The sequence below is a fragment of the Mustela erminea genome, chromosome 17 (genome assembly GCF_009829155.1).
Source record: "Mustela erminea isolate mMusErm1 chromosome 17, mMusErm1.Pri, whole genome shotgun sequence".
NCBI classification, from domain to species: domain Eukaryota; kingdom Metazoa; phylum Chordata; class Mammalia; order Carnivora; family Mustelidae; genus Mustela; species Mustela erminea.
Genome location: NC_045630.1, coordinates 66167283 through 66185787, shown reverse-complemented (window position 1 = coordinate 66185787; position 18505 = coordinate 66167283). Strand labels below are relative to the sequence as shown.

Here is an 18505-nt window from a genome sequence, read left to right as displayed (position 1 = left end):
GTCTTTGGCAGCGACTGTATATTAATTTCGTATGTATGAACGCTGTGTTTTTAAGTAATCACATGAACCAACCCAAAGTCCTTCTGTTACAGAGTTGTACCTCTCCAATGTCAATACCTTTCACTTCCTCTTGGGTTTCTTTATGCCACCGCGCCCCAGATACTCACCAGCACACTTAAGGAAGAACAGTTCATAAACAGCTAAGTAGTGTGAAACACGCATTTCGAAGATGTGCACAGACAAAGATGACTAAAAACCAACTCTTAACTAATGTGCCACATTGGTGCTTGGGTTCAAACTCTGGACGAAGACTGCCCTGGACTGATGCCACCTGCGTTTTGGATTTCTACCGCGGGTTGCCTTTCAGCCGTATTCAATCAAACTGGCAGACATTTGGCCAGATTCATGGCCCATGAATTTTAAGATAAAATTTTATAAAATCTGTCAATCTTGATGTTTAGTTTTCAGAAAATATTTATATCAGCCATTTGTCTCGATAAAGTCCCTGAGGGACAGTAGACAGGCTGAGCGCAGGTATGTACGTGGGTGACGGAAAACTCGGCAGGGAGGGGACGGTGCGTGGAATAGCGTCCCCCAAAACTCGCGTCAGCCCAGAACCTCCGAATGCATCCTAATTCAGAAATAGGGTCTTTGCAGATGTGCTGAATATATTGTGAACTTAGAAGAGAGTACACGTGAGATGAAAGTGCAGTTAATTAGCAGGAGAGACTACACTAAGATTCAGAGGAACTGATGGCAGTCTGTTGAGGTGGAGGAAATAGCCCCCAAGCCCCGGTCTGGGAGCCAGGGACACCCCCCCCCATGACCAGATGCCCTCGAGGAGGGGAGCACAGGGGGTACGAGCACACGTTCTCTGCACAAGAGAGCGTGGCCTCTGGATGCATCGGATGGATTGGGATCGGTAGGGGACCGGAGACCTCAGCCTCCCATCACAGAGGAGCACAGAGGGCGCGTGGCTGGGGAGGAGGTGCTGCTCATTTCTGGGTGCAGCTAGAACGTTGTTAGTGTGACGGTGCCCGCTGGAAATTAATCCACGGGCGCGTGACTCTGACCCATGAGCCCCAGTGTCTGCCCTGCCAGGCTGAGAAAAGATTGTGATAACTCAGGGTCGGGAGCTATTTTTATATTCAATACATCCCGCATGGGAAGTATTCAGTTCATAAATGATGATGATGGAGAACCTTCCTCCCTTCACGGGCGGCAGAAGCCAGCGGCTGCAGGGCCAGGCGGACGGCGTGTGCAGCCCTGTGCACAAGTCAAATGTTACAGTAAATCTGTGTTTTTCCGTAAGTCTCCGATTGTCCTGTTTCTTCGGAGAACCCCGACTAATACAGGAGGTTTGCACTGCTTTGATGAGGAGGCACCATATAAGAGGAAGGAAAGGGCTTCCGTTCAAGGCAGCCGGGAAGTGATTTAATTTAATGTAATTTAATAGAAATGACTCTCTGCATCTCAGTTGGGGAGGCTGACCTCGATATTAAGCCAAGAATCTTCCACTTGATCCAGGCTGAGAAAACAGTGATGCTGGAGGTGAGCCCAAGGGACTGCCAGGGAAGGCTAGCTCCTCCCGGGCCCCAGCGCCCCCAGAGTTTGAAAATTCAAGTACCCAGTCAGGTGAAGACCGGCTGCTCAATAACGTGGCACATAGTGACATCTACTGGTCAGTGCGGGTATCGCACTCAATTTCTTCTAGGAAAGAGAAGGAGCCACTTGGGGTCGATCCTACTGGTCTCCCCTGTAAATCAAAATAGGAGAAATTCCTGTTATAGAGAGAAAACAGAGGGGAGATCTTGGAGTCTTCCAGAACAAGCCCGAGTTACAAGCCCGAGTTCTGGTCCTCACTTTGCCAGCTGTATAAACTCGGTTGGGTCGCTTGGTGTCTCGGCCAAAGGAGCCTCATCTAGCATCACAGGGGGTGGGGATCACAGCATTTCAGGGGCTACAACCTTGTGCCCCTAAAGCCCTAAGGGTACCCCCAGGGGCGTGTCAGAAAGGCAGGGCCAAGACAGGCTCCTCCCCTTCCCTCTGATCTAGGTACTTCTCTCTTTGTCTCTTTATATACTAATTTTTAAAATAATACTGTGATTTCGAAAAGAATTTCAGAGCTCTTTCTAAGTTTTCAAAAATTCTGCTTCTGCTATAAAGACCTGGCCAGTGCCCATCAACAACATTTCCTGCGCCTGCCACATTCGAAGGTCCTGTACTAACTCTCTATGAGCTACAAATACGAGTCCCTTCTCCAAAAGGGCTTACAACCTGATCGTGGACTAAAACCAGCACATCGGCTGCTACTCCTTCCTTAATAAAGCATCTTTGCCAAATCTTTAGGGTATTTTTTCCATGTGATCATATCTTTGATTTTATAATACAAATCAATGGGAAAGAAAATTCTTTTTATAGTCTGTCTTGCTGGAAGTCATCTCCACTGTAAAACAAATGTTTCAGGAGTCTCTTGGGAAGAAGCCGTCATGGAGTTGAGATTCACTGTTACTACGTACCCATGTCCTTCTCATGGGAAGCCCGGGGGATTAAGAGACTTTGTAAGCATTATCTTTGGTTTTTAAACAAAGTCTATAAGGCTCTAGGTGTCCGGACCCAGAAAACAGGCTATCTATCTACAACAAGGGCAGACATGTAAGCTATCTTCAAATTTCCCATTAGAGGAATTTCCTATTCATCTTCATTCAGAATTCAAGTTGTTTAATATTTAAACATTTCTATTAAAGAATAGGAAGAAGGGTGTCTGGGTGGCTCCGTCGGTTAAGCCTCAGACACTGATTTTGGCTCAGATCGTGATCTCAAGGTTGTAAGATCGAGTCCCACATTGGGCTCTGTGCTGGGAATGGAGCCTACTCTGGGATTCTCTCTCCCTCTCCCTCTGCCCTCCCCACCCCTACCCCTTGTGCTCACATTCTAAAAAAGAATTTTAAAAGTATAGGGAGAAATTTACTCCTCAATGGTCCAAATAAGGTAACAATACATCATGAAGAATTAGCACTGATTAAGTACTTATTCTGGCCCAGAAAGGGTTCCAAGAGCATTGTTAACTCATTTAATCCTCACCACATCCCTAGAAAGGACAGTCCATTTTTAACCCCATTTTACAGACCAGGAAACTGAGACACGGAGTCATTAAATAGCTAAGGAAGTTAGGATCGGCTGACGGGGCTGGTCCAGACTTTCTGCCCGTGGGGAAGCAGACACAGCAGTCAGAAGAGCCCCACCTGCGCCCACCGCCCACCGCTCACCCTCCAAGGCCCTGCTGTGGGCAACAGGTGCCTGGCTCTGGTCTCCAGGACTATTTGCACCAGGCCCGAGGGGGCATGGACAGGGCCTGAATATTGCCTGGCACTCTGTCCAATAAGAAAAAACAACCTAAAAAGAGACGGTTCAAGTCCTTTTGGCTGGTCTCTCGTCTTGGCATCGGGGCCGGTCTAAATTAGATTTATCTAATCTAATCCTCCTGTAGCTGAGATAAAGGAGGCTTATCTAATTCTTCCCAGGTTGGGCCCACCTGCCGGGTACTGTAGTCAAAGACGAGTTTCCAGGCTCCAACAGGCAGGAAGGAATCAGAGAGTTATTTTACTCTCCCCTCTTTTCTCCATCCAAGAACTGGTGGTCATAGGTGCGGTTTCCACATCTTGGCTGCAGGTGCCCTACCCTCCCTGCCAAGCCCCACGGACACGATCGGGAAGGTGCTCACCCTTGCATTATCTTCGCTGCAGCGGGAGCTGTACGCTGGAGACTCCGGGTCATAACTCAGCGTCTGAGACCAGCTGGATGGACAGGCCTGCTCTGCTAGACACATGACGCAGCGAGTGGAAAGCAAAGAACCTGCCCTCAGAAATGTCGGGATCCCCATGCTTTCATCCGTTCTCGGAATGTGTAGGATTTATCTTCTCTTGGAAAGGCGCGTATAAATGTTAACGCACTGTACGTAGGAACAGTAAGCAGAGCCACTGTTTGCTACCCCCATGCGTTTCCCAGGACGAAGGGAAGTCATCACAGCCTGATGGGGGCCTTCAGGCCCGGCAAGGGGGCTGTGACGGGAGGGTCCCTGAAGGGAAGGCATCTCTGATTTGTCAGGCCCTGAGACAATAAAAATATCCCTGCAATCATCAGGTGACCGCATCCTTCAAAGCCTGATTACAAAGCCCTCGGTGACATTGAAGGAGCCGCCACGCAACCTTAAGACTCCAGGACGGGAGGGACTCGCTTTAGCGGCGGACAGTGCACCAGTGATGGCATTTCTGGGCAGAAGAACATGAAGGACACTGTCCGGCCCCGGCCCACAGTGTCCTTGGCAGACGGTCGGGCTCCCGTGTGCTGTCCAGAAAGGAAGAGGAGAGGCGTCTAATTCAACGCTGGGGGCGAACCCGTGCTCCTGGGTGAAAGACCCTGGAGCCGCACCCAAGAATCAAACAGCACGCCTCCACTGGATGCAAACTGCAAGAGGTTTATTGGTTACACAGGCGCCTGCGGACGCATCAGCCTTTGTGGGCTGAGCGTGCCGGGCTAAGTTGGGGAGCAGATTATATAGGGCAAGGTTGGGGTGGCAGGAAGCGAGTTTACAGAAGCAGATGCTTGGTTACCGGGATCTGATTGGTTAACCTAAATCAAGCATTGTCAGGCACTGTAACGGTTTGTTCTGGCGGGAAGCGGTCCTATAGAAACAGATATGCATGGTTACAGGAGTCTAATTGATCAATTTGATTCAGGCATGATTGGGCATTGGGGTCAGGGCGTTCTGGCGGTTCCTTGGGGCAGCACTCTGGGAAGTCCCGGTACATTTCATTTCTCATTTGTCTTTCCTTTTGACAGACCAGGTGACCACAGACAATGTTTTGCCATCAGGCTATGGGGACAATAGGTTGCTAAAACAAGCCTTTACCAAGGAGGAAGGGGATCTTTCACTGGGCATCTGCAGCCTTCAGAGGGGCCTCCCCAATGCCCGCTGAATAGGCTCCGACTTTCTCAGGGCAGGGATCGGGGGGAAAAGCTGCTGCCCGCCCCCCCCACCCTCCCTCCGCCCCCCAGCTCTGAGAGGCCTCGCAAACGCCCAAAGGTCCATGATGCAGCGCAAGAGTCAGCACAGGGGACACGGGCTGTTTCCTGTCCAGCACGACCATTCGAGGGGATGCCTTTAAGGGCCGCCTGGGTGGCTCAGTGGGTTAAAGCCTCTGACTTCAGCTCAGGTCATGATTCCAGGGTCCTGGGATCAAGCCCCGCATCAGGCTCTCTGCTCAACAGGGAGCCTGCTTCCTCCTCTCTATCTTTCTGTCTACTTGTGATCTCTGTCAAATGAATAAATAAAATCTTAAAAAAAACATACAAAAAACTCGCCTTTCACAAGATGAAATGACTGGTGGCACAGACGACAAACCCTCCTGCCGCCGTGTGACCCCAGGCAGGCCCGAGTGAGCCAGGAGGCCTCTTGGCTGCAGCCTGGGAGCCCTGGGACCGGAGGCGGCACCCCCCACGGCCAGCCCCTCTGACCCTCACAGACCGTGACATTTCGAAGGCTGCGGACATCAGGAAAATAGAAACTCGTTTCCTTTGCCGAGACTAAAAGATTTCAATGGGATCACATCATTTCTAACAGAACGTGGGTCACCCCCTGGCTGGACAAACCCAGATCTTCCCCTCAAGGTTGAGAACCTGCGGAAAACATTACCAGATACAGAATTAAAGGGGCGGAGATGAGACACGCCAGGCGGATGCCATAAAAGAAGTTTTACCCTGAAAAGATTCTAGCAAAGATGGAATGTCAGACAGAGATAAAGAAAAAACAAAGGCCTCTAGCCATCCAGGTAGAAAACAGAACGGGGTATGGTACTGAGAAGGAGCGGGTTTCCCCTTTGCAACGTTTCAAATGCAAGAATGTCCTTCAACAGCAGAGCAGACAGTGAGCGCCTGGGCTGGACAGGGACAGGCCCCGATCACAAGCGGGAACGAGCTGCACACACGACACGCGGAGGGTGCGGGGGGCACGGGGGCGCCCGAGACTGCAGGGTGAGTCCACACACGCGGGCCTCAGACGCCGCCCAAGTGGACACCACCTTGTTCCAGGATGCGTAGCCAAGGGGGGACTGGAGGCGAAAAGCGAGGACGCAGGTACGCACAACTCGGGAGAGCGGGTCCGTCTGGCGGGGAGGGGGGCGCCATCGGAACGAACTTGCCGGCAGTAATGAGGCTCCACGTGCGGCTCGGGCGTGAGGCTTACTGTTGCCCTTGAAATGGCACAGACTCGTGTCGTACACTATTCCGCACGGACAACCCGTCTCAAACAAAATTGTAAAACACCGAAAAAAGACATGTCGGGGTGCCCGGGGGGCTCAGTCGTTAAGCGTCTGCCTTCAGCTCAGGTCACGATCCTGGCATCCTGGGACCGAGCCCCGCATCAGGCTCCCTGCTCAGCGGGGAGCCTGCTTCTCCCTCTCCCTCTGCTGCTCCCCCTGCTTGTGCTCTCTCTCCTGCTTCCTCTCACTCTCAAATAAATAAATAAAATCTTTAAAAAAAATTTTTTTTAATTGAAGAAGACATCTCAAGTGGAAAGCAAAGGCAACATATAGTGAAAAATTAATTTCTTGCAGGTTTAAAGAACGTGCCAGCCGACTTAAAAGCCGAGGAAGCGCCGCGGCGGGAAGAACGCTGCCCGCAGCAGATTTCAAGAAACAACAAGTCAGAAACACCGAAAAGAGAGAGAGGAAGATCATAACAGACGAATCTCATTCACAAAAATAGATGCAAAATCCCTACTTGTTTGGTTTTTAAATAGGCGATTAGAGTGAGAAGTGTATTACTACTCGGGCCCATCCTGTCAGTCACTGTGGGCGTTTGTAATAAAAACACACGCATGGTTCGGCATATCTCCTATTTGAATGGATTAAATTCAGAGAAAAGTCTCCATAATCGCTGGCAATTCATTTGATCAACTTGAACATATTTTACTGATTTTAATAAGGAACCTGTTCATCACTGACCCACAGAAGTATAGCTCCTGGACAGAAGAACACCATTTAGGGGCACCTGGGTGGCTCAATGGGTTAAAGCCTCTGCCTTCAGGTCAGGTCGTGATCCCAGTGTCCTGGGATTGAGCCCCGCATCGGGCTCTCTACTCAGCGGGGAGCCTGCTTCCCCCCCTCTCTCTCTGCCTGCCTTTCTGTCTACTTGTGATCTCTGTCTGTCAAATAAATAAATAAATAAAATCTTTTATAAAAAAAAAGAAGAACACCGTTTACTTCATACTTACACGTCGGATGCTAGGGGCATTCCTATTAAAATCTGGTGCAATAGAAAGACGTCTGCTATCATGACGTTATTTGAAATTATTAAGTTTTAGGCAAGTATAATATGGTAAGAAAAAAATAATTAGGAAATATACATATGGAAAAGAAGGCCAAATTATCATTTCTGGCATAATTACCTTAAAATCCAGAAAATTTACTGAAACATGATTAGTACTAGAGAGTTCTTATAATATGTTCAGTTGCAAAATAAACATACAAAACTTGGTGGTGGTGATCGTGTCCTCAAACGCCTTCCAGCGCACAAAGCGAATGGAGCTTCCGTGAGGATAGGAGACAGTAAATACACATCCCATGCGAAGGGGAAGCGAGCCCAGATTTGTTATTCTGATTGTTCAAGAGAATTGGTAAAATCAGCTTTCTGTATCAAAATTCCCAATTTCTATATGCGGGTAATGAATTCAAAAATTGTCTGGACTAACCGTGTCCGTAGGCTAGATGTGACCACGGGCCCCCAGTGTGTGACTTCCAATCAGCACGTTCCCGTAGAACTCATGCGAAAATATAATGGGAGCAAATGTAAACCAGGGCCAAAACTGATCAGTTTTTCAATCAGAGGAAGACGACTATCCTATGATCTCACTCCTATGTGGAATTTAAGAAACAAAGCAGAGGATCCCAGGGGAAGGGAGGGAAAAATAAAACAGGATGAAATCAGAGAGGGAGACAAAGCAGAAGAGACTCTTAAATCATAGGAAACAAACTGAGGGGTGCTGGAGGGGAGGGGGTAAGGAGAAGGGGTAACTGGGGCCGGGCACTAAGGAGGGCGTGTGATGGGATGAGCGCGGGGTGTTCCACGCAACTGGAGAATCAGTGAACTCCACCTCTGAAACCAAGAATATAGCATATGTTAATGAACTGAATTTAAATTTTAAAAATGAAATACATTTTGGAGGAAAACACTGATTAATTTTCGAATCGCTAATCATTTGAAATAAATTGAATTAAGCTTCTTCCTCTTACATGACACCAAATAAAGTCCACAGAAGAAAGATTTAAATGTAAAAAAAATGAAACTAAACAAGCACTGGGAAAAAAAATACTTAAATATTTATATGATCTTGGAGTGGGGAAGTCTTTCTACAAATAACAACAAATCCAGAAATCAGAGAAAGAGAAGACTGACCTTGATTATATATATACTTTTTAATAATTTCAGGTCAAAAAATAAAAAGGTCAGTGGCAGATTAGGAAAAATATTAAAAACACATGGGGTCAATAGTCCCGAGACAGAGACTGGTCTTACAAATCAGTAACAAGAACCTCCGGAAAATACGAAGCACAGGATTGAAAAGCCAGCCCAAAATAAGAATCATCGATGGCTGATGAGTATATGGAAGGCATTCAGTCTCACTAGCAATTAAACAAATACAAATTAGCCAATTACATGATGCCATTTCCCCCTATTGATTTGACAAAAGTTTTTTTTTGTTTGTTTTTTGTTTTTTTGTTTTGTTTTGTTTTTAGTCCAGGCGGAAAAGGCATTCATGGTTGGTAGAAGGATACACAAACAATGTGTACAACAATTCCGCAATATGTGTCAGAACCTTCGACTCAGCAAGTTTATTTCTGGAAGGCTAATCTAAGGAAATCAGAATATATACAAGTATTTAGTTGCAAAATGTCATTACTGCTATTGATGTGGGAAACAGAGGCCGAAGAAAAATTATTAAATTTCCTTACCTATTGACAAGCCCTTAAAACAGGGCAGAGTGACTCTCCTCTAGGGACTCAACCACCCCCACCTTAAGGCTTTGCTAAGGGCAAAGGGCAATCCTAGCCTGACCCATCCCCCTCTACCCCCAACCAGGATCCTGTAAGTCTACTTGAACAATTCAGTCCTTTGGAAACTTTATCTCTAAACCTCCAAGATAGTGCTGACAATCATTCCCAAGCATATGGCCCACTGATAGACATCTAAAGGGTCTCATGAGAAGGTTTTATTACTGCTAATGAATAACCTTTTCCCCAAACAACAGCTAGCCCCTCAAGGTCCTAGAAACCTTGCTTCTAAAATTCCTTAGAGACTTAGCCATCCCTAATCCCCTTCCCAATTTACAAGTATATAATATAGAGCACTCCTCACATCCCCGGGGCAGCAGCTCTTCCTGCCCACGGGGTCTTGTCCCCCTGCTTTCGAAAAACCACCATTTTGCACCAAAGATGTTTCAAGCATTCTTTCTTGGTCATCAGCTCTGGGCCTCACCTCACCGAACCTCACCTATGTTCTAGAACTTCATTACTATCACAGCAAAACACAAAAACAAACAGAACAATGCCCACACAGACTGAGAAGTAGATAAATGAGTACTTTCACAGGATGAAATTCCTGGCATTCTTAGTCTGAAAAAGTCCTGAAAAGTATTCAATTTTTTTAAGTAATTTCTACACCCAACGTGGGGCTTGAACCCATGACCCCGAGATCAAGAGTCAGATTCTCCACCAACCCAACCAGCGAGGTGCCCCCCAAAATATTTATTATTGAAAGATATGATACACTGCTAAAGTTTTTTTTATTTATTTATCATTATTATTTTAAGTAGGCTCCACACCCAGCATGGAGCCCAATATGGGGCGTGAACTCATGACCCTGAGATCAAGACCTGAGCTGAGATCAAGAGTCAGACACTTAACTGACTGAGCTATCCAGGTGCCCCTTAAAAGCATTATTTTAATTTCATTTGAAGTTAAAACAAATAAAGTTAAGTTTACTATTGAATCAGTGCCCCTTGAAACTACACAGTCTGTAGAGAGACGAGAAAGGAACTCCCTCAGTGGTCCCCTCTGGATAGTGCACTCGGAATTGTTGTGTTCCAGATTATCTTTTTAACATTGTTTGTTAGCAGACATACTGTTCTGATTTCAAAAAAAGAAAGAGGGGGGCGCCTGGGTGGCTCAGTGGGTTGAGCCGCTGCCTTCGGCTCAGGTCGTGATCTCAGGGTCCTGGGATCGAGCCCCGCATCGGGCTCTCTGCTCAGCAGGGAGCCTGCTTCCTCCTCTCTCTCTCTGCCTGCTGCTCTGCCTACTTGTGATCTCTGTCTGTCAAATAAATAAATAAAATCTTAAAAAAAAAAAAAGAAAGAAAGAAAGAAAGAAAGAAAGAAAGAAAGAGGGAAACTGTATTTTAAATTAAAATAAAGGAAGCTGGGGTCCTCGGGTAGACTCGTTGGTTACTATGTTACTTAGCTGTTAGGAGGAGCTAGACACAGTCCGCCCGCTGTGGTTAGCTGTGCCGGGACGAACACCCGCGCTGGGTGTCATCAGCGGGCTTACCTGCCTACTTCGGCTTTGCTTGGGCGGCTTTTAAAGTCAAGTCACACGCTAAACACGGTGAAGAGAGCCGCTCCGGAAATGTGCGGAGTGCCGGGAGCCAGCTCAGGCAGGCTTTCACAGAACGCTCTGAAAAATTAAAATGTTATTGCAAATAATCCACAAAGTGGGTTTTCTTTAGGTGGTTTACGAGAATTGCCTGTCAGTGCCTGCTTTATCCACAGCGACTTAACACAGTTAATGGACCGTATACAAATATTTACAGGCCCAGGGAGAGATTTACTGGCGGACTTGGCCTTCCTTCCAGGTTAACAGTGACCTCCTGCCAACCCCTCAAATACACAGAGAAGCTAGAGAGATTCTTCCGGCGATTTAGGAGAGCGAAAGCGTGGGGCTGGGAAGGGTGCGACATTCCCTAGGTGAATCGGGGGGTGGGGTCTTCAGTCAGAAGGCAAGGGCCCCAAATAAAGTAAGTGGTACGTGTGCAAGCTACAGATTAAGAGCCTGAGCTTTAAAAACGTGATGGCATTTCTTGGACCTGGCTGACTGCTTCCTGCCCCTCTGCCCGATGCTGTCCCCCTAGATCCCCACACCCCCTGGAGCTGTGAGTTTGTCTGGAATCGGGCCGCTGACTCCCAAGACTGGCCACCAGTGCCTCTCACCTGCACCGCTCCAGGAACCTCCAGGGGCATCTTTCTAGAACATGTTCTCACTGTGTTGGCAGAGGGACTTTTTTAAAATGTCACTTTTGTGCTGGAATCCCTCCAACGGTTTTCTGTCGCATGTGGGGAAACCCCTTAACTTCTCGCCGTGGTCCACAAGGTCTATGATGGCCCTGCCTCCGCCTCCCTGTCCTGCCAATTATTCTTAGCCACAAGGGCCTTCTTTGTATTTCCGGGAGTCCAAGCTCATCCTGCACTTTTGTTTGCTTTGGGTGAAACATCTCCTACCCCACTTTCGTCCCATTCCTATTAATTAGATTTTCAAACGGTAAGAAATTCAAAATATGCTTCGAAGGCACGCGCTGTGTGACCAGCCATCGGAGGACTCGGCTATGGGTTTCCCACTCTTTTGGAGAGAGGACACCTGCCGCGAGCCCACCGTGGTCACAGCCGTATGCTCGCACGCGTGTGCGAAGGGGCTCCTGTGTGCACATCAGTAAGTCTGAACGCTGAAGACACAGACACCTCTGTCTCCGGGGAGGAACTCGCCTCCCTGTCTTCCCTGGGTTATCTTTTTCCTCTCTCATTGGCTCGGGAACTGTGGGCCAACACCAGGGCTGGGGGCTTCACTCTTTGGAGCCCAGGGGCCCCTCTGATGAAGGCTACAGATATTTCCCACAAAAAAATGGGCACAGGGGCACCTGGGTGGCTCAGTGGGTTAAGCCGTTGCCTTCAGCTCAGGTCATGATCTCAGGGTCCTGCGATCGAGTCCCACATGGGGCTCTCTGCTCGGCAGGGATCCTGCTTCCCTCTCTCTCTCTCTGCCTGCCTCTCCGTCTACTTGTGATCTCTCTCTGTCAAATAAATTTTTAAAAAAATGGGCACACAAACACACACACACACGCACATGTACACGTACACGTGTGCACACATTCCTAACCATTTCAGGCAGCCCAACTTACGAGTCATTAAAAGATTCCCTGTTAGGGCACTACCCCGGACAAACATTTTGAAATTTCCTAGATTACAGCAGATTTCACACAGGTGGGTTTTAAGTGCTTCCCTTCTCGGGGAGGCATTCCTGGACCCTGACAGAGATTAGGACTGTGCCAAGCCTTATCAGCAGCAGCCTGGGCCAGAATTCCTTAGGTGGGTTGTTTCCTGGAAGATTATCACAGTGATTAATCTCATCTACTTTTTGTTGTCAGTTTCAGAGGTTGACACTTCTGGACTTGTTCCCAGATTTTAGGGCTGTTGTCAGTTGGAAACCTGCTGCTTCTCGAACACTGACTCTACCTTCTTCTTAGGGAAGAGTTCTGAAAGCAGGGGAGGGGCCTGGGGCCCTTCTCCCAGCTAAATGGGAGGGTGCCAAGGGAAGGAAGAAGCGAGAAGGAGGTGGAAAGAAGGAAGATTGTGTGGAGGCCGTAGAGAAAGCGGCGGCACATCGGGGCCAGTCAGGACTGGACGGGGAGCCCGCTTGCCCGCCGGGGCCCGAGGCTCAGGATTGCCCCCAAACCCTAAGGCTTCCTTCAGCCCCCTCTCCCACGCAAGCTTGCGTTTTGGTTGGTTACTTGCTTTTCAACAGAGTCAACAGAGTCTGGGGCAGGCTTTCCCCAGCTGGGCGTCGCTGACATTTGGGGACAGATGCGTCTTTGTCGTGAACCCGTCCTGGGCAGGGGGCTCATCTGCAGTGCCTCTGGCCTCTGAGCACTGGATGTCGGTGACCATTCCCCCCAGCAACAGCTACATGTGTGCCCCGAGTCGGGACAAAACAGCCCCTGGCTGAGAACCACTCGGTCGAGGCAAGTTGAAGCCGACAGACTTGGGTTCCAACTCTGGCTCCATCCCTCACAAGCCTATGACCTTGAGAAAACACACTATTTATTTGAGCCTGTTGTCTTGTCAGCAAATAATATTTCTCTCAAAAAGTTGTTTTGGGAATGAAATGCGTGCAAAGCATATTGGTTCACAATAGGTTCTCAACAAACATTTGTTCCCTCCCAACTCCAGCCTCATTGACTTCACAAATATTTACTGAGTGCTCGGGCTGTGTGCAAAGGATAAACACGCCGCGATTCTTGTCCTCGAGGAGCTAACCGCCTCGCAGAGAGGAGCGCGCCGGCCTCTGCAACAGAACACGCGCATTCACGGAGATACTTACAAATCTTATAACTGTGACCCTCTTTTTCTCTTTTTTCCCTTTTTAGTTCTCCTCTCTCCATGAGCTCGTTGTCCTGCCTCTGATAGCAGAAGGGGCCCCTGAGTCGGGTCTTGAAAACAGGAGAACCACGCGGGCTTAGAAACAGCAAGGCCAAGGCCAGTGGCGTGAGTATCTCCGGACACTGTGATCCTGTGGGCGAGAGCAGCGTGCGTGGGAGAGACCGGTGCAGCGTGGAGGAACCGAAGGGATTCGGACTCCGTCTGGCAGGGGAGGCGGAGCCGCCCAGGCTGCTGCTCTGAGGATGGGGACAGGACCAGACCCGCTCGGGCAAGCCCGCCCTGGTGGCAGTGGGAGGACACGGGAGAGGAGGAATGAAGGGCGGGAGAGCTGGGGAACAAGACCCGACGGGAGCCACTGACTCCAGAGGAGCGCTAATGAGGCCTGAGCTAGAGAAGCCGCAAGGACAATGGTGAGATGCCAGGCAGCTCGGGGACATCAGGCTGTAGACCTGACAGGAAGGAGCTGGTGACTGATGAGACGGGGAGGCGGGCCGCAAGTGAAGAAGGAACGGAGGGGATTATGCGATTCTAGCCTGGGCACTGAGTGGCTCCCGATGGCATTAGGAAGGACAGGCACCGGGAAACGGCTCCTTTTCCCTTTCACAGCTGCCCGCACCGGCTCCGAGGGGAGGAGCGCACGCCCCCCGCTCCCCCCGCCAGACCGCCGCACAACTCAATTTGGCAAACCCGGGAGTGTGTGTGGCTGACCCCACCCAGCAGCCCGGGGACAGGTTAGACCTGTCTGTCTTTGCCTGGTCTGGGCGGGCGCAGGGAAATGGTGTCAATGAATAATCATCACCGTCTGCGGGGAGTTCACAGCCCAGACGGCCAGGCACACAGAGGCCGAGCGCAGCCCAGGGCGCCTGACGCGGTCACAGTGTGCGGAGGAGCTGCCCCCGGAAACGTTCCATGAAGGGCATCGGCCTCAAAGCAGGAGCTGGGGAGAGAGACGAGGGCACGACCAGAGTGTTCTAGCCCCAGTACTGGCAGCTGCCAAGGCGTGAAGGAGCGGCAGAACTCTGCAGGGCTGTGGGCAGGGAGTGTGAAGACGAGGCTGACACAGGCGAGAGCCCAACGGGATGCGTCTGGAAGGGCCAAGGGTCATCAAAAGCAGAGCGGACCCCGAGCGATGGGCTGCGGGCACAAACAGAAAGCTTTCAGGGAAAGGCCCCGGCGCTTGCCCAGTACCGGAGGAAAGCAGGGAAGGTAGCAAATGTCTCGATGCCTGGAGCTGGAAGGTAAACTGAGGCACACGAAACACTTTCAGGGCTTGAGTAAAAAGTGACTCCAGCCGGGCAGGTTGGACTGGACGGGGGTGAGGCCCGCTCCCACCACCAGCCGGAGCCCGGGGAGAGGCAGACCCGAAGCAAGGACAGCTGTGTCTTGCACGGTGGCAGCATTCGGGAAAGCCCACGGAAAAGCCGGAACTGGGACTGGCTGTTCTTCAGTTTTGACTTCTTCACCTTGAGCCACGGGCAGGCTGAGGGCTGCGTGCGCTCCAGTGGGCCACTGGGGAGTCAGACCCACCTGCAGCCCAATGGCCTCCTGTGTGATCACCACGGGCGCACCCAGCTCTGCACTAACCTCTCCGGACTCAGGGTTAGGGAACCCATCCAGCTACGAGAGAGGGGCCCTGCTCTAGCCATCGTCACAGGGGACTGCCGTCCCCTTCCCGGCTGTGTCCTCGGCTAGAGGCAGTGAGTTCCCTGAGGCCGGGACTCTGCTCGTCCTTGTACGTCCTTGTTCGTGTGGACTAACGAACGAATGAATGATCTGTCAGGCAGACTTTCCTGAACGTCCCGCCTCCTACGAACCAGTTGGTCATCTCACCGCATCTAGATGCCAAGGGCAGCCCAAAGGAGTGAATTTGGCTCCAGAAGATCTGGGTTCTGCTACTGCCTCATGAGAACGTGGACCTTGGGCAAAGCGCATACGTTCTAACCTGAGAATCTAGGGTTCTCATCTATGAAGATGGGCTTTTTTTTTTTTTTTTAAAGATTTTATCTATTTATTTGACAGAGAGAGAGATCACAAGTAGGCAGAGAGGCAGGCAGAGAGAGAGAAAGGAGGAAGCAGGCTCCCTGGGATCATGACCTGAGCCGAAGGCAGAGGCTTTAACCCCCTGAGCCACACTGAGGGACCCCATGAAGATGGGCTTTTCGAAAAACCCTGGGAGTCTCAAAATAATGTGTGCCAACACTTCATAACACTGCTCAAACATAAGGTGTATCTAGTATACATTATGCTCTTCTTTACCAACAAACCTGTACTTCGAAGTCAGAAAAAATATATTGAACTCAAAGTTACTGTATTACAGGCCAGTCAAAATACTGCCTTTACTTGTGTTTTTCCACCAGCACCCACGCTGTTCTGCTGGGAACCGTAGCTGGCCCCTGGCTGTTCCGTTTGCCCCAATCTCTTGCACTCACCTTGCTATACCTCAAACGTGCCACGCTGGCTCCTACCCCAGGCCTCTGCCCCGCTGTTCACTCTTCCCGATAACGGGAAGGTCGTGTCTGCACTTCCTTCAGGCCTCGGCTGGGAAGCTGCCTCACGGGGCCTTCCCTGAGACCTCTGTGGCAAGCAGCTCTGCCCCTCCTCCCCGCGGTGGCTCTCATCTTCCTTAGCCTGTCCCTCTTTCCTGGACGGCAGTCATCACGTTTTTGCTGCTTCTTGGCCTCCCCTGAAACGTCAGCCCCACGGAGCGCATGCCTCCCTTACGACACCCAGAACGGAGCTCAGCACATGAAGATACTCAGGGCTTCGTGCTACGTGGTTTGCCAAATAAATGACACTGGGCAAAGAAATGAGGTTTTTCCCTGTCGTCACCTGTCATCATGTGCAATTAAAAAGGACTTGCAAAATAAAACAGGATAGAAAATAGTAGGATTAGAGGAGATCCGGTCTTGCCATGAACAAGCTGTTCGACCTTGGAAAGTCGCTGTTTCTGTCAGCATTCTTACCCATAAAACAGGAGCAGGGACACCCTCTACCTGCCCGCATCGCAGATCACAGGGCTGCTGTGGCCTCAGTGGGCTCTCGCAGAGCATGTAACAGGATGCGTTTCTGTCTTTACTGGTAACTCTTCAAACTCGTCTATTAAAAGACTTGGCGCAGGCCTGGATCTCTATGTAATTGCCTAAAAATAGAGAACAAAGGTTAAAGCTTCCCTTTGACAAATGAACTAAGCTTCAAATATTCAGCCTCCAGATTATTAGTATAGTCACTGTGTCGTTTCATTTCATATAGCAGACAGAGCAATTAGCAGCGGGTCTGAGCCGCTAGGAAGATTCTGTGAGTCTGAGGTTTTGTTCAGGATAAAGAATACAAACGCCTGTTTTTACTATATGGATGGTTCTCCTCGATTAGTGCTGAAGAAGTGCTTATGCTGTTTGGAAGCTTCTGTCACCGGCAGAAGACATGTGCCCCCACCAACGACACTCTACCCTGAAGGAGCCTTTGACATGATGGACAATGATGGGCTGCCTCAGGGCCACGAGCCAAATTCTGGCTTAATTGGCTTAAAACCAGCAGGAACCAGACATCTGAACGTTCTGCCCGGGCATTTTCACAGGTAACTCCTGTGACTGAAAGGTACTCCTATAACTCCTGTTACCTGAAAAGGTAACTCCTTTTCAAAGAACCAGATCAAGATGAGAACGAACAAAGAGGAGTGGGTAGATTAAACGATTATTTAGTATAAACCCAGGCTCTTATCCTCTATTCATTAGATTTGGGGGAGGGACCCCTGGGTGGCTCGGTCGGTTGAGCATCTGCCTTCAGCTCAGGTCATGATCCCAGGGTCCTCGGATCGAGTCCTGCGTGGGCCTCCCTGCTCAGTGGAGAGCCTGCGTCCCTCTTCCTCTGCCCCTCCCCATCTCATGCTCTCTCACTCGCTCTCGACCCCACTCTGACTCTATCTAAATAAATAAAATCTTAAAACAAAACAAAACAAAAAAAAACACACAGATTCAGGGGGAAAGCCTTACACCTAGACTCCGGAAGTAGCTCCTTCTTTAAATGCTTGTGAACAGACAGGAACGCCTCGGGGCCGATGGGAAATGGTTCTATGCCAGCAGCAGTGTATTAACTCATTTCATCCTCGCAAACAATTCTCTGAGGACTCTAGTAGGATCCCCGTTTCACAGAGAGCTAGCCCGTCTAGATAAAAGCGGCTTGCCCACGGTGGCGCACCGGAATTTGAATGAAGCTGTGTTCTCATGTGCCACGCTCAGCCATGAACTGTGAACGGAGGACTACAGAACGGGCATCGTACGCCGGACCCCAAGGGGAATCCGACAATGACCATTTACCTTCCGGAAAGCATGGTCACAGAATTTCCACAGCGGGAGCTCCACAGCTGGGCTAACGTGTGCTTCAGCAAACCCACTTTCTACACTGGGCTAGGACAAGAGTCACCAAGAAACGATGCAATTTGGTGAGATGTGGATGTGGGAGGGCGTAATTGAAGGTCTGGAACTATCGAAAAGAAAAGTTTGGGAGTCCCACGAACTTCTGCAAAAATGCAAGAACACTGCCCCTCAAGCCGGCCTTATATTCAAAGTGGTGATTACACGGGCCATCTTGTATTAAAAGATGAGACACGGAGTGCTCAGCTCTGTTCACTTTGCAGTAATCTGCATCTCCCGGGCCTGGGCGCTTTTTTAATTAAAAAAGAATGGAAAAAACAAAAACCAGAAAGAACGTCATGGCTGGAAAGCCGCTAGTGGACGATCACATACAAAGCGCCCGCAAGATAAGAACCAATGTGGGATCTGAGACCAGATGCTACAAGCAAGGTCACTGTCCTCAACAATCACTGGTCTCACCTATTTTCACCTAATGACACCCTGGCAAAACCACCCACTCTTCCCTTCTTATGGCAGGTCCCAAAAGGTACCCATCCAAGAACTGCAGCCCCTGCCAGCACTCTTACTGATGTCTAGTTCGTATACACCTTATTCTCGAAGTCCTTTTGGCCTGAACCGGTATGAAATATTCTACTTCTCCGAAGTTGTTTTTGTT

The 18505-nt window shown here is 49.7% G+C and overlaps 1 long non-coding RNA gene across 1 annotated transcript; it reads right to left on the bottom strand.

Annotated features, from left to right (window-relative positions):
- Positions 1-1708: 1708 nt before the first annotated feature.
- Positions 1709-15217, bottom strand: LOC116576403. The gene is made up of 3 exons (XR_004280138.1): positions 13422-15217; positions 3725-3819; positions 1709-1756 (listed from the first exon to the last, which is right to left on the bottom strand). It is a non-coding gene; the product is annotated as an uncharacterized LOC116576403 (long non-coding RNA).
- Between the last annotated feature and the right edge of the window lie 3288 nt (positions 15218-18505).